Source organism: Protopterus annectens, chromosome 7.part0, assembly GCF_019279795.1.
Source record: "Protopterus annectens isolate FY-2018-M chromosome 7.part0, PAN1.0, whole genome shotgun sequence".
In the NCBI taxonomy this organism is placed as follows: Eukaryota; Metazoa; Chordata; order Ceratodontiformes; family Protopteridae; genus Protopterus; species Protopterus annectens.
Window position 1 is genome coordinate 1002383035 of NC_056739.1, and position 14651 is coordinate 1002397685.

Genomic DNA, 14651 nt, shown 5'->3' on the forward strand with positions numbered 1-14651 from the left:
AAGAAGGAATGGTATGCAAGGACATCATGTCTTATGAAACACTAAAAAAGGAGGACAAGCCATAAGGGTATGAAGCTCAGAAACAACTCATTCACCACCTTCGGCATAAAAGAAGGAATGGTATGCAAGGACATCATGTCTTATGAAACACTAAAAAAGGAGGACAAGCCATAAGGGTATGAAGCTCAGAAACCTGTCTGGCAGAAGTAAGAGCTAACCAAAGAACAGTTTTCCAGTAGCGGTGTTGCAAGGAAGTTGAAGCTGCAGGCTCAAAAGGAGCTAGAATCAATTTCTCCAAAACAAAATTAAGATCTCAGGGAGGAGGAACAGGCTTCCTCAGAGGCCTAATATGAAGGACACCTTTAAGGAATTGTTTAGCTTCAAATCTAGAAGTTAAAAGAGAAGTGGAAGAATAAGCAAACCCAGCATTGAGCAATTCAAACACATAAGACAGAACCAAAGGAACAGCCACAGAAAGTGGATCTGGGTTATGAAAAAAACACCAGACATAAAACGTTTTCCAGTTGGATAAGTAGGATTTCCTAGTATTGGGTTTCCTGGCCTACTATAGAACCATAAGCACATCTTCAGAAAAAGGTGTCTATGTGGAATCAAAATCCTATTAACCACAGAGTCAGCTGAAGAGTGGATAGGTGGAGATGAATGAGAGATAGTGTCTTGTGTGAGTAGGTCCACCCTGTGAGGTAACTTGTGAAGATTGCCCTTGGCTAAATACCGAAGAAAAGGGAACCAATGCTGTCTCAGCCAAAAGGCAGTCACCAACAAGATTTTGGGGACATCTTATTGAATTTTGAACAAGACTTTTGGAATGAGGAGAAGGGGAGCAAACACATAAAGAAACATCCCTTCCAAGAAAAAAGAGAGGGCATCTACCTTCCACACAAGAGGACCTGGGACTCTGGCACAAAATAGAGGATGTTGTCTGTTCAGAGGGGAGGCAAATAAGTGTATTTAAAGAGTACCCCCAGTGGACAATGTCCAGAAATACATATCTGTGAAGCATCCATTCATGGGATTCAGTTAAGGACCTGCCCAGAGTGTCTGCAGCAATGTTTTGACCTGAGAGAATGTAAAGTTTTTGAACAGCAAGATCACATACCAAAACTGCCAACTGGCAAAGAAGATAAGATTATGCCCCCTCCCCCATCTGTTTACATAACACATCACTGTGGTACTGCCTGTAAGCATCTTGAGAGGTCTTGGGGAAAAAGAGGATGAAAACCTGGAGAACCAGCAGAAGGGCTCTCATCTCTTTGACATTGATGTGCTCCTTCTGGTGAAGAGGAGACAACACCCCCTACTCCTTTAGGGAACAAAGGCTGCTCCCCATCTCACATCTAAAGCATCTTAAAACAGCTCCTGAGAGGGAAGAGAGGGATGAAAAAGGAGCCATGGATTTAGAGACAACTGCTGGATCCAGCAGTGGAGTTTCTTCTTGAGACAAAGCAGAAGAGGAACTATAAATTTTAGGGGATGAGCATGTTGAAGCCAAACTGACTTCAAGAACCCCTGAAGTTTCCTCATGTAAAGTGGGTTCATAGGGAACATAAGGATGGTGGATGTCATGAAACTCAGAGCTCCCAAAAACTCCCTGGCTGTAATGTAAGGCAGAGGAAGAAGAGTTTGAAAGAAGCAGATGAGGGTCAAGGCCTTGGGAAGAGGCAAGGATGCCAGCAAAGGCACCATCTGAATCCTTCAACCCAAAAAAACATAGTCCTGAGAAGAATTCAGAGAAGACTTTTTGAAGTTTATTGTAAACTCCAGGATCTGAAGAAGAGAGAAGGAAAAATGGAGATTTTGAAACAGGATCTCTGGAGAGGATGCCTGAAACGGCAGGTCATCCAAATAGGGACATATTTGGATCCTCTGAAGCCTGCAAAAAGCAATCACAGGAGAGAGACATCTGGTGAATACCCTTGGGGCAGTAGAAAAGGCAAAGTTCAAAGCAAAGAACTGAAAATGCCAAGAAGCAATAAAGAAACACAAAAACTTTCTGAAAAGTGGATGGATCAGAATATGGAGACAAGCATCCTTGAGATCCAGAGATGCCACATAAGCCTGAGGAAGCAAAACAGAGAACAAAGTCTGAGGGGACAACATTTGAAAAGTGGGCACCTTTTGAAAAATGTTTAAATAAGAGAGGTCTAGAATTGGTCACCAAGTACACTTCTTTCTGGGTACTAGAAACATCCTGGAGTAAAATCCCCTCCCTCTTTGGGACACAGACACCTCTTGAATAGTACTGTGAGTCAAAAGGTCTCAAAGCACCTCTGAGTAAAAGGAGAGTTATTCCCAAGGGGGCTGAGGAATACCCATAAAAGGAGGAAGGGATTTCTGCACCATGAAATACCCCTCGGGAATAATGGACAGAGAAACAGGGAAGCCAACAGACTGTAGCATTCAGTATTTATTCAAAATCTAGCTAAATATCATAGTACAAAAATAATAAAAAAGGAAACAAAACAGACCGGTTTCAGCTGTAAAAAGTTACATATCCTTCCTCAGTGCAATAAAGAAATGACACCCATTTCTCCTTTTAAAGTACAATCACTAGGTGAGGCTCCAGCTAATTGGTTCATCAATAATCCTAATTAGAGATACTCAAGTCCTGGTGAAAAAATACCCCTCATTTAATAATCCATTTCCTTTCTTTACTTTTCAGTGTTTGATGCCATCCTGCTTTATTTATCCTGTTACCAATAATTCTATCTATCACAGTAAAACTGAAAAATGCATTACTGTGTACCAGAGAGTGCTTATATAATGCATTGGTAAGTTTCTTGTGCCTCATGTCACTATAGTGTTCAGATATTCTAAATTTGAGTGGTCTAGATTTTTGTCCCACTTAAAACGCAGAATAGGTACATGTGACCAGATAAATCACCCAGTTGGTCTGGCAATTTGCAAAAAATGTAATATCAAATACCTGACCAGTATTTGTACTAGTAAACTGGCTCATTTTCATAACCTTTCTACAGTGGGTACAGTGACCACAAGGGAAACAACCTGTATGTGGATCACCCATAAGAGTAGTGTGGATGGAATCCCCCTTGGTTCTAAAACCATGTTTATAATGACTCAAAAATTATCCCAGATTCCTACCTGTTCTGAAAGAAAAGTGACACCTGTCTTCCAAAAAATCAGAAAGTTTGACATCTGCTAAAAGGATGTTCCAATGCCTATGAACACTGTTTAATAAAACATCAGTGTTCTTGCCATAAGTGATGACTAAACAAGTAATAGGTTCCTTTATCCAGTGCCCTATCCTTGTACCTCAAAAGATCTTTCCTATTAAGGGTGGACACCCAATTCCTGGCATCATATATATTCACCATTTTGTAGCTCATGTTCCTGAATCTGGTGGTTAGATCCCCCATATATACTTCATAGGTAGCATCATTTGAGCATATTCACTTTATACGTCGGAATTGTGATTTGGGACTATTTCTACATATGTGTGGAGGGTGAAAGCTAGAAGCATGGAGAAGGGAGTTGTATTGGGAGTATTTATTGTACACCTTGGATGCCAATGTATGATCACTGTTCCTAGTTACTAGGACATCCAATATGGTAATATTGTTGATATTATAATTAACTGTGAATTGTATACCCCATTTATTATCATTGAGGTATCCTACAAACTCCATGAGATATTCCGAATCAGATCTCCATACTAACCAGCAATCATCCAAGTATCTTCTTCAGATGTCATTCTCATCTAAATATAGGTTGTGTGTGTTGTCATAGATGAGCTGTTCCTCTTGGTGGGCCATGAAGAGATCGGCATATGTGGGAGCAAAGGAATCTCCCATGGTTGTGCCTTGGACTTGCAAAAAGCATTTATTCTGATAGTAGAATACGTTCTTAGTTAGAACGTGTTTGGCAAGGCAGATTAAAAAGGTGTTAAAGCTGGATTGGTACAATTCCAACTTATATAGCCAATGTTCCAATGCTTCCAGGCCTGCCCAATGAGGGATGTTATTATATAATGCGGAGAGATCAAGAGTACAAAGTAACCACCCTGGTTCCAGCTGCATCTCGGAGATTACCTGAAGGAATTCCATAGTATCTTGAATACGAGCCCAGACCCATTTCAATAATGGTTTCAGATATTTTGTAAGAAATTGGGAAAGTGGTTCTGTAATAGAACCCCTGCCTGAAACAATGGGTCTACCTGGTGGATTCTGAGGATTCTTATGAATTTTGGGGAGAAAGTAGATGTACTTTTTCAAAGGATCCGACACTGTGAGATGATGAAAAGTGGTGTCTGTAATAATTCTCTCATTCTTTGCAGACACCAAAAACTGATCAATTTGTTTTTTGAAACCAAGAGTTGGATCCAATGTCATATGTGTGTAGTAACGACCATCATTCAATTGCTCTCAGCTTCCATATTTTATTGGGTCCAATCTGGAACAACTTCCGCCCCATCCTTGTTTGCAGGTAATATAGCCAAATCATGATTGTTCTCCAATTTCCGTCTAGCCTCGATTTCAATCTTTGAGAGATTATTCGATTTGGCTCGGAACTCCCTAGAATGAAAATGCAGATCTTTGAGAATACAATTTTGAAACAAATGGACATTATGATGCATTGGAGGTGTAAAGTTGCATTTATGATATCTGAAACCATCCTGAGAACCAGGATTAGATGCTGTCTGAAAAAATAACCTTAAATTAAGTAATCTACAAAATGAGATAATGTCTTGTGCAAAAGTATCTTCAGAAACATAAAAGCCAGGTATAAAATTAAGATCTTTAGTCAAAACTTTGATCTGGGTAGGTGACAGAGATGTAGAAGAAATGTTCAACACATTGTTGTTATTCTCTATTTCTGGGTCATCAGTTTCAATAATCCCTCCATATTGTCTACGTTTCATGTGTTTCCTCCCTTCCCTCCTTTGTCTGCACCTAAAGGGACCTGTGTGTTTCTTCTTTTAGATGCAGGAGAATCTGGGGTGTACTGTGTATCAGGCTCCAAACTTGATGAGGACTCATCACCTGAGGTGGCATAACTTGATCAGGAAGGTTTCTTTAAGATAGACCTTGGTCATTTCCTTTTGACAACCTTTCTATTAGTGTGTTCAAACCTGACATGTTTGTTGCTAGAAAATGGATGCCCACTATCGTAATCAACTAGGTCCCTCTGAAACTTCCTCATTTTTCTTTCTTCCAGTTGTTGTTACAAGTTTAAAAGATCCTGGCTAAGTTTCCTATGGCCAGTGTTATAGGATTGCTGCCCCTCAAATTTCTTAATATCTTCACATATTTGGGTGATTTCCATGATACCTTTATCAATAATTCTATCTTAATGGGCAGCTAGAACTTCCACAAAGCTCATGGAGGCTTTTGGTTGAGCCATAGTCCATTGTTCTGGTAATGCTGTGTCTATATCATTAACTAATGGCTGTATTTGTACCCTAAGGCCCCTTGGTGAAATGCCGTAAGTTAAGTAAGCCTTAAAGAACTTTGAGTGCCAAACATTTGGGCCTTAGGAACATCATGCTTTTGTTCAATTTGAGGAATTGGGCCTCACATGTATTATCCAGTTGTAAGTCTTCTGACCCATTGTTCTGACTGGTTGTGTTACCAAGACCAAAAATAGTGAGATCGTCCCGATCTGAAGATAAGCCCTGTAATAGACTTTTTAAATCAATTAGTAGTCAAGGGAAATAAGCTATATGGAATAAACTATTTGCTAGACTACTGAACAGTGTCTGCCCCTCTTGACAGATATAAGAAAAATAATATCCAAGAAAAAACCTACAAAATAGTATGGACAATATTAGCCCCTGCTATTCAATCCATTAGCTACAAACATCAAAATACCTTCATAGTTTGATCATAAGCAGTGCTAAGTCCATTTAACAATAGCTTGCACCTTAATAGCTGAAATAAACCATAATAGCCATCATAATTCTAAAGTTATAATATCAACAGTATTACCTTTTTGGATGTCCTAGTAACTAGGAATAGTGACCATACATTGGCATCCGAGATGTAACATAAATACCCCCAATACAACTCCATTCTCCATGTTTCCAGCTTTCTCCCTCCACACATATGTAGAAATATTCCCAAATCACAATTCCTATGTATGAAGAGAATATGCTCAAATGATGCTACCTATGAAGTATATAAGGAGGATCTAACCACCAGATTCAAGAACTGGGGCTACAAAATGGGGAATATATATGATGCCAGGAATTGGGTGTTCAACCTTGAGAGGAAAGACCTTTTGAGGTACAAGGATAGGGCATTGGACATGGAACCTATTACTCCTTTAGTCACCACTTATGGCAGGAACACTGATTTTTTTATTAAACAGTGTTCGTAGGCATTGGAACATCCTTTTAGCCGACGCCAAACTTTCTGATTTTTTTGGAAGACAGGTGTCACTTTTCTTTCAGAACAGGTAGGAATCTGGGATCATTTTTGAGTCATTATAAACATAGTTTTAGAACCAAGGGGGATTCCATCCAAACTACTCTTATGGGTGATCTACTTACAGGTTGTTTTCCTTGTGGTCACTGTCCCCACTGTAGAAAGGTTATGAAAATGAGCCAGTTTACTAGTAAAAATACTGGTCAGGTATTTGATATTACATTCTTTGAAAAGTACCAGACCGACTGGGTGATTTATCTGGCCACATGTACCTGTTCTGTGTTTTACATGGGACAAACATCTAGACTACTCAAATTTAGAATATCTGAACACTATAGTGACATGAGGCACAAGAAACTTACCAATGCATTATATAAGCACTCTCTGGTACACACTAATGCATTTTTCAGTTTTACTGTGATAGATAGAATTATTGGTAACAGGATAAATAAAGTAGGATGGCATCAAACTCTGAACAGTAAAGAAAGGACATGGATTATTAAATGGGGGGGGGGGTTCACCAGGACTTAATGAGTATTTCTAATTAGGATTATTGATGAACCAATTAGCTGGAGCTTCACCTAGTTGCTGTACTTTTAAAAGGAGACAAGGGTGTCATTTCTTTATTGCAGTGAAGGAGGCTATGTAACTTTTTACAGCTGAAACTGGTCTGTTTTGTTTCCTTTTTTATTTTTGTACTATGCTATTTAGCTAGATTTTGAGCAAATACTGAATGCTACAGTCTGCTTGCTTCCTTGTTTCTCATCACTATTTGTTTTTTGGAGCCGTGCAGCTACTGTACTTGCAGGGGCTGTCTTTTCTTATAGAATAATGGACAGAACCAAGGAATACTGAGTAATCTCTAGCCAAACAGCAAGAGATATAGAGAGGTGAAGAGAATAAGGAAACTGACTGAAAAGAGTTATATATTCAGAAAGGACCTGGTTTGTCTGGAAAGAAAGACTTCTGAGGCCCTGAAGTCTGAGTAGCCTTAGCACAAGGAGGTCACTTGCCTCTCTTTTTGCCCTTAGCAGGAGGGCAAGCTGGCATGTGAACAAAGTATGGCTTATTGGAGTAGTTTCTCTGAAATTTATGAACAGAAGAACAAACCTGTATTTAAGTTACTGTAAAGCCTTTCCCTTATCCTGAAGGGACTTAAACAAATCAGCAGCAGCTTCACCAAACATGTGTTTATTATCAAGAGGGGCATCCATCAACTTGGCCTTAATATCATTAGGTAAAGGTTGAAACTGAAGCCAAGAATACCTCCTCATCACTGACCCAAAAGCAGCGGCCCAAACAGAAGCATTTGCTGCATCATAACTACATATCTGAAGTAGTTTACTTCATTTGCTCTTCAACTTGTGGGATCTGTGGGTCCTTGGATCCGTATCGGATTGAACAGGGCCACGTTTTCCAGCTATGGCTCCGAACTCCAAGCACCTCCCCTTACCCATAATGCCTCCCTGTCTCCCTTCTCCCTTCAGATCTTGTTTGCTGCCTTAGAGTATGCAGCGTGGTCACTGAGCTCCAGCATTTCATTTGGTCAGGTTGTAATTTTGGCCTGTTTTCTTAGATATCCTTTTTTTTTCTTTTTTTTCTCTCTTAAAACTATCACCTCCCCGGGTTTCTTCATAGCTAGTAAAAAAAAAAAAAAAAAGTAGCAAGGTAGTAGTAGGCCTCGTCTATCTTCTCTTTCCTACCTTACCTTTCTGACTGTGGATAGTGAACTGGCTGACAGGATGGCTGAGGCCTTGAAGCTTGGGTTCAAAAAATGCACAGAGTGTGGCTATAAGCTTTCACTGGCTGATGGCCACACTCTGTGCATGGTTTGCTTGGGGGTTGCTCACCTCCAGTCTCTCTGTCTTATTTGTGCAGGGTTTAACCCCAGAGCACTTAAGGACAGGCAGGACAAATTGATCCTCAAGGGCTTGTTGCCCTCTTCTGCTGGAACCATGGTCCCTTCTTCCCCTGTGGGAAAAGAAGTGGCTGCTGCTTCTTCTTCTTCACCCTGGCCTCTGAGACTCACACTCCTGCCAAGAGGCCCAGGGAGAGGGATAAATCTAAAAAGGACTGGCCTCGCAAGCGATCCCCTGACTACTTGTCGCAGGCCAGCCCACCGCCGAAGACATAGCCTGTCTCCAGGCCTGCTTCCCCTCTGCTCAGGTCCCCCAGGTTTTCACTTAAGCCCAAGCTCCCAGCTAGCTGGCCGCAGTCTATTTCCACCTCATGCCACCGGAACCCCATCCTGCTTCGGCAGCATCCTCCCGCTCCTCCCAGAGCCTATCAAAAGCAGAGATGGACAAGATGATGCAGATGTTCATCCACACTCAAATTCGGATAGGGGTCTTGCCGGGGCCATCTCCCACAGGAGCTGGCTGCTTTCTATCCATGTTCTGTCCTATTACTTCTTCTCATATCTGACCTTCAGTTTCAGAGTAATTGGATCTGTGGATGGTCAGAGTCAAGGGGTCAGTGCCGATGGTACCCTGTACCTTGATGCCGGCAGTTTCCTTGAGTGTGTCAGATCCGACCAGTTTGGATCTGAGCTCTCATAGCCGGAGCCTTGGAGTCGGATCTGAGGGGGTGTTCTCTGCTCCGAGTCTGTCAGAGGGGAGCATACTTCTCAGTGTCTTGGCTCCAGCATGCATGGCTCCAACTCCCCTGTCGGGTCAAGGGGGAGTGGCTTCTACCTTTTCTGTCCAGGAGGCCCATTTCCCCCTCTGCATTCAACATGGTGGAGAGGGTTCTCACAGGTTTGAGGCCTCAGACTATTTTGTCCTCAGAATCTGTCCAGACCCCCTGGCTTTGTGTGTGGTTCTGACCATCTTGCCCTCTCAGGGGCAGCCCATAGCCGTAGTGCCCCAGGCAGTTCCATTTTTGGAACAGCCTATTTGCAAGGCCTCCACAGAAAGTCCTCCTGAGGAGGCCCCCAACAAGCATACGTGCAAGAGGAGGCACTTGGACTCTCCCCCAGAGTCCCTCATGGAGGACAATGACCTGGATGAAGGGGAAGGTTCTCTCAAGGTCTCCCCCCCCGAGGATGTCTCCTTTGGAGATATTATGGAAATCCTTTGCCAAAGGGACGGGTGGTCTGCCCTAAAACCGACCTCCGATGAGTCTGTGTTTCGGGAGGCATTCGGCTCAGGCCCATCTACCTCTTGGGTGTCCCCTCCAGCTGATCCACTTGTGGATTTAATAACATCTAGGGCTTGGAAGGAGCTGGATATTGTATAGCCTATACCAGAGTGTTCAGACAAGGTTTTAAGTCCCTCCACAGACGAGCTGCACTGGCACAAGGGTTCCCCCTGTAGATGCTATGATGGTGACGGCAGCCACCAAAAAGGAGCTTGCACAGGAGAGCTCCACGGTCCATCCTCCTGACCCAGAGTCGAGGATTTTGGATCATTTTGGGAAGCGAGCTTATGCTTCAGCGACCTTTTCCATTTGGGTGCTGAACTATTTAGCACATGCTGTTTGACTCCAGAGAGATCTAGTCAAAAAAATCATGGATTCCACCCCAGGGTCCATGTTGGCAGATGACAGGAAGACTTTCGATGCTCGAATGGCCACGCTTAAAGCTGTAGCGAACACATCCATGTGTTTGTTCTCCCATGCCATGGAGGGAGCCGCATGAGCATCAGAGACAGGCGCTGCCATCAGATGTCATGCCTGGCTCCTCTTACGTCAATTCTTGGAGCCCTTTAAAGCATTTTTTACAAACGCCCCTTATGATGGTTCTTCTCTTTTTGGGAGACAGTAAGAGAGACCTTGATCCAGAGCGAAAAGGACAGGAAGACACTGTCTGCTGTTGGGATCTGCTTCTCTCCACCTCAGAGGTCCTTTACCAGGAACCAACGAGGCCAGCAGAAGATGTGGCTCCGTAAGTCTCAGGCATTTTACTGGGAAGCTCATGACTCGGTGTCCGCCAGAGGCAGAAGGGGATTTGACAGACGCCACCTTAGAGGCAGAGGGGGTCCTAAGAACTTTGAGTCCCGAGAACATTTCTCGGAGAAACCCAGGCAGCAGCCCTGAGGGGCTGCCCAACTGTCCATCTCTGGAGGCAGTTGGGAGCCATTTGTTGCTACACCCACTAACTTGGGAGTCCATTACAACAGATCAGTGGGTGTTGTGAATTATATGCAGAGGATATTTTGTCCCATTCAAAGAACCTCCCACCATCCATCAGAACCCAGTCGGACATCCCACCCATGCAGTGGGAGGAGGCAGCAGTTCAAATAGTATCACTGCTATGAAAGTGAGTCATCCAACTAGTCCCTCCAGACCAATCCGGATCCAGGGTTTATTCCAGGTTCTTTTTAGTGCCAAAGAAGATGGGGTACCTCAGACCAATTTTGGATCTGTCCCAACTGAACCTGTCTGTAACCAAGACAAAATTCCAGATGGTCATGATTCAATCTATCCTGCCCTATCTGCAGGCCAGAGACTGAATGTGCTTGATTAATCACCAGGACACGTATTACCACATCAAGATGAACAGGCACTCCCGGAGTTTCCTTCACTTCTGGCTGGGAGTCCATCATTACCAATTTTGAGCCCTTCCCTTTTGTCTCACCACAGCCCCCTGGGTATTCACCAAAGTAATGGCGGTAATAGCGGCTCACCTGAGGCTTCAGAGCATTCAGGTCTTTCCATACCTGGACGATTGGCTCTTTAATGCCCCTTCAGAGCATTTACTTTGTCAAGCCAGGGACTCCTTTCTTCGGCTACCCAACAAGTTGGGCATCACAGTCAGTATGGACAAATCTGCCTTACTCCCGATTCATGTGTTGGACTTCATCGGGGCATGACTGGACACAATACAAACAAGGAGGTTCCTCACATCAGACAGGTTGCGTAGTCTGAGACTGCACATCCTGCACATTCTTCAGACTCAATCTCCTTCAGCCAAAGCAGTGTTGTGGGCATTAGGTTCTATGGCAGCCACAATCACTCTTCTTCCTATGGCACATCTCCACATCAGAGTACTACAGTGGACACTAGCTGTTCAGTGGTCTCTGTTAGACCTTACATTGTCCTTTCCAGTGAGAATCTCAAAAGCATGCAGGGACTCCGTTTGGTGGTGGACTCAATCTCCAGATCTCCTCAAGGGATGCCCATTTCAACCTGCCTTGCTCAAGACCACAGTGACCACAGATGCCTCACTACTGGGGTGGGGGGGCACTATTCGGGAAGGACAGTCCAAGGTACGTGGTCCCCTTTCAAGACCTATATGCATATCAATGTTCTAGAGATGAGAGCAGTTCTTCTGGCGTTGCAGACCCTTCATGCTCATCTTCCTCTAGGGCCAATTGCAATTCAGATGGACAATATGCCAGTGGTATGGTATATCAACAAATGGGAGGAACCAGATCTTAGCCCCTGTGTCGAGAAGTTATGTGAGTGTGGGAATGGGCGATCTCCACCAGCCATTTTCTGGTGGCAACAAACATTCTGGGACAGTCCAACATTCTAGTGGACAAGTTCAGCAGATCTATCCTGATACCTTATGAGTGGCCTCTGAATCCTTCAGTAGGAGAACATATCTTTTGAGTGTGGGGTCGTCCTTGCTGCAATCTCTTCGCATCTTCTTTCTGTGTGAAATGCAGTGAGTTTTTTGCTCTGAACTCCCTGCTGGGGGAACCCTCCAGAGATGCTTTAATTCATACTTGGCCTCCTGGTCTTCTTTACTCATATCCTCCTCTTCCCCTCATGTTGAAGTTTCTACAGAAAGCTTGAAGGCTGGCGAGCACTGTGATCCTCATCTCCCTATTCTGGCCTCGACATGTTTGGTTTCCCTTACTCAGGTCTCATCTAGTTGTTCCACCATAGACTTTGGATCCAGTTCTGGATCTTATCTCTCACCCTTCGGGGATCCCACCCCAGATCTGGACAGTCTGAAGCTCACGGCCTGGCTGTTCTGGTTCCCATGATTATTAGGACTCCTGGTTTGTCATCCGCTGTTAAGTCAATCCTGTTAGTGGCTCATAAATCCTCTACCAGGAAAGTGTATCATAGTAAATGGAAACCTTTTTCTATATGGGCCATTCAGCAGTCCTTGGATCCTTTTATGGCAACTCTTTCAGCAGTTCTAGATTTTCTGGCTAGAATTTTTCAACAGGGTGCCAGTTCTTCTACTCTCAAGATTCAGCTGGCAGCCATATCTAATTTTCATGTGGGGGATATGTCTTTGTTGGCTTCCTCTAAACTGTGCAAGACTTTTCTTAAAGGTGCTTTTCTTCTTAGACCACCCGTTAAGGATCCTATCCCTCCATGGGTCCTTACACTGTTGTTGCAGGCATTAGTTTCTCCCCCTTTTGAGCCTGTGGCTTTGGTAGATTTTAAATTTTTGACATGGAAAACTGCCTTTCTGGTCACCATTATCTCCACCAAAAGAGTGTTGAAGCTTCAGGCTCTTTCAATCAAAGTGCCCTACATGATTTTTCATAAGGATAGGGTGTCGCTTTGCACTAACCCTTCTTTTCTTCCCAAGGTAGCTTTGGAAGCCAATATTAACCAGATTATAAACTTGCCAGTCTTTTTTTCTAACTACCAAAACAAAGGGGAATATAAATTGAATTTACTTGATGTACATAGACATTTGAGGTTTTACCTTCACAGGACCATACCTTTCCGCAAGTCTGATCAACTTCTTGTGTCTTATGCCAAAAGTGACAATTGGTCATTGGATTTCACAATGTATTGTCCGAGCTTACGCAGAGAGGGGTCTGCCTGTACCAGGAAAAACTAATTCGACCCATTCTATGGCTACATCAGCGGTCTTTTGGTCTAGAGTATCTTTGGATGACATTTGTTCAGCTGCCACTTGGGCTTCATCTCACACCTTTATCTCGCCTTACAAATCAGACATTGTCTGTAGGAGTAGAGCATCCTTTGGCTCTGCAGTGCTCCAGAACATCCTTCCATGAGGGCCACCCAAGAACTAGGTAGCTGGGGACTCTGTCCCACAGGTTAAAGAGTAAATTAAGTAAACTACTTCAGATATAGACGTTATGTACTCACCATAACATTCCATCTGAGTAGTTCTGCATGTACTCACCATAACGTTCCATCTGAGTAGTTCTACTTCATTTGTCTTCAACCATCCCTCCCTCCTTCCCCCTGACCTTATCGTCAGGATATGATATATGTGTCAGATTGTTACTGATGGGATCCTTGCCTTTGTCTAGGATAAGGTTGGTTTGTTGGTTATTCTGGCAGATAAGGTATTTGGTCGGAAGTCTGTTCCTATTAGGCAGCAAACTCGATCTGAAGGGAGACGGAGGCATTATGGGTAAGGGGAGGTATGTGGAGCTCAGAGCCATAGCTGGAAAATGCGACTGTGTCAGATCCGATATGGATCTGATATGGATCCGAGGACCCACAGGTTGAAGACTCAGATGGAATGTTATGGTGAGTACATAACTTCTTTTTATTGGAAGGATGAGCCACCTGGAAGAAAGTCCCTAACAAGGAAAGATCAGAAGTTTTATCCTTAGAGTCTGGAAGATCAGATATAACCTGACAAGCCTGGGATAGAAGAGCCAAAACATACCTGGATATATGGGTCTGATAATTAACAGCCCTAAATGCAAGGTAGCCTTTCCATGGTTCTGCTATCTTTATCAGAGGGCAGTAAGTTGGGTAAAGGAAGCAATTCAAATGTCTTGTCAGATGCTGCAGACGCCACTGAGGGGTCAGCAGTAGGACACTTATACAAAAATGTACAGTCCTCAGGCCCCCATAAAATAGTTTTTGTGGGAGCAGGGGGATGAGAATCTAGAGCTTTAGAGACATTGGAAAGTTCATCCAACAAAGTAGCCAAAACAGGAGGAACAGCAGAAGGTTTAGGAGATTTTATCTGCAACAACTCATCGTACCTCTTATGAATCTCAGAGACCTGAGTACATTCCCATTTAAATAACTCCATCATCATGGAGATCATGTCATCAAAATAAATCTCTTCAAAGGGAGTATCAAGACTGGTAGATTCCTCTTCCTCTGACCCATATTCCAAAGGAAAAAGAATTTGAGAAGAATAAGCAAGGGATTCCTCACCCGAACACAACTCCTCCTCAGAGGAATCTTGTTCCCTAGGACTTTTAAGGGGAGTAGAAGACAAAGGGGGAGCAGGAACAGAGACATCCTAAGAAGGTTTCAATGCCATCAAAGCACTAAACAAAGCCTGAGTGAAGGCCTGCCACTCACTTTGGGGATTCTTAGAGGCAGGAGAAATATGTTTAGTTT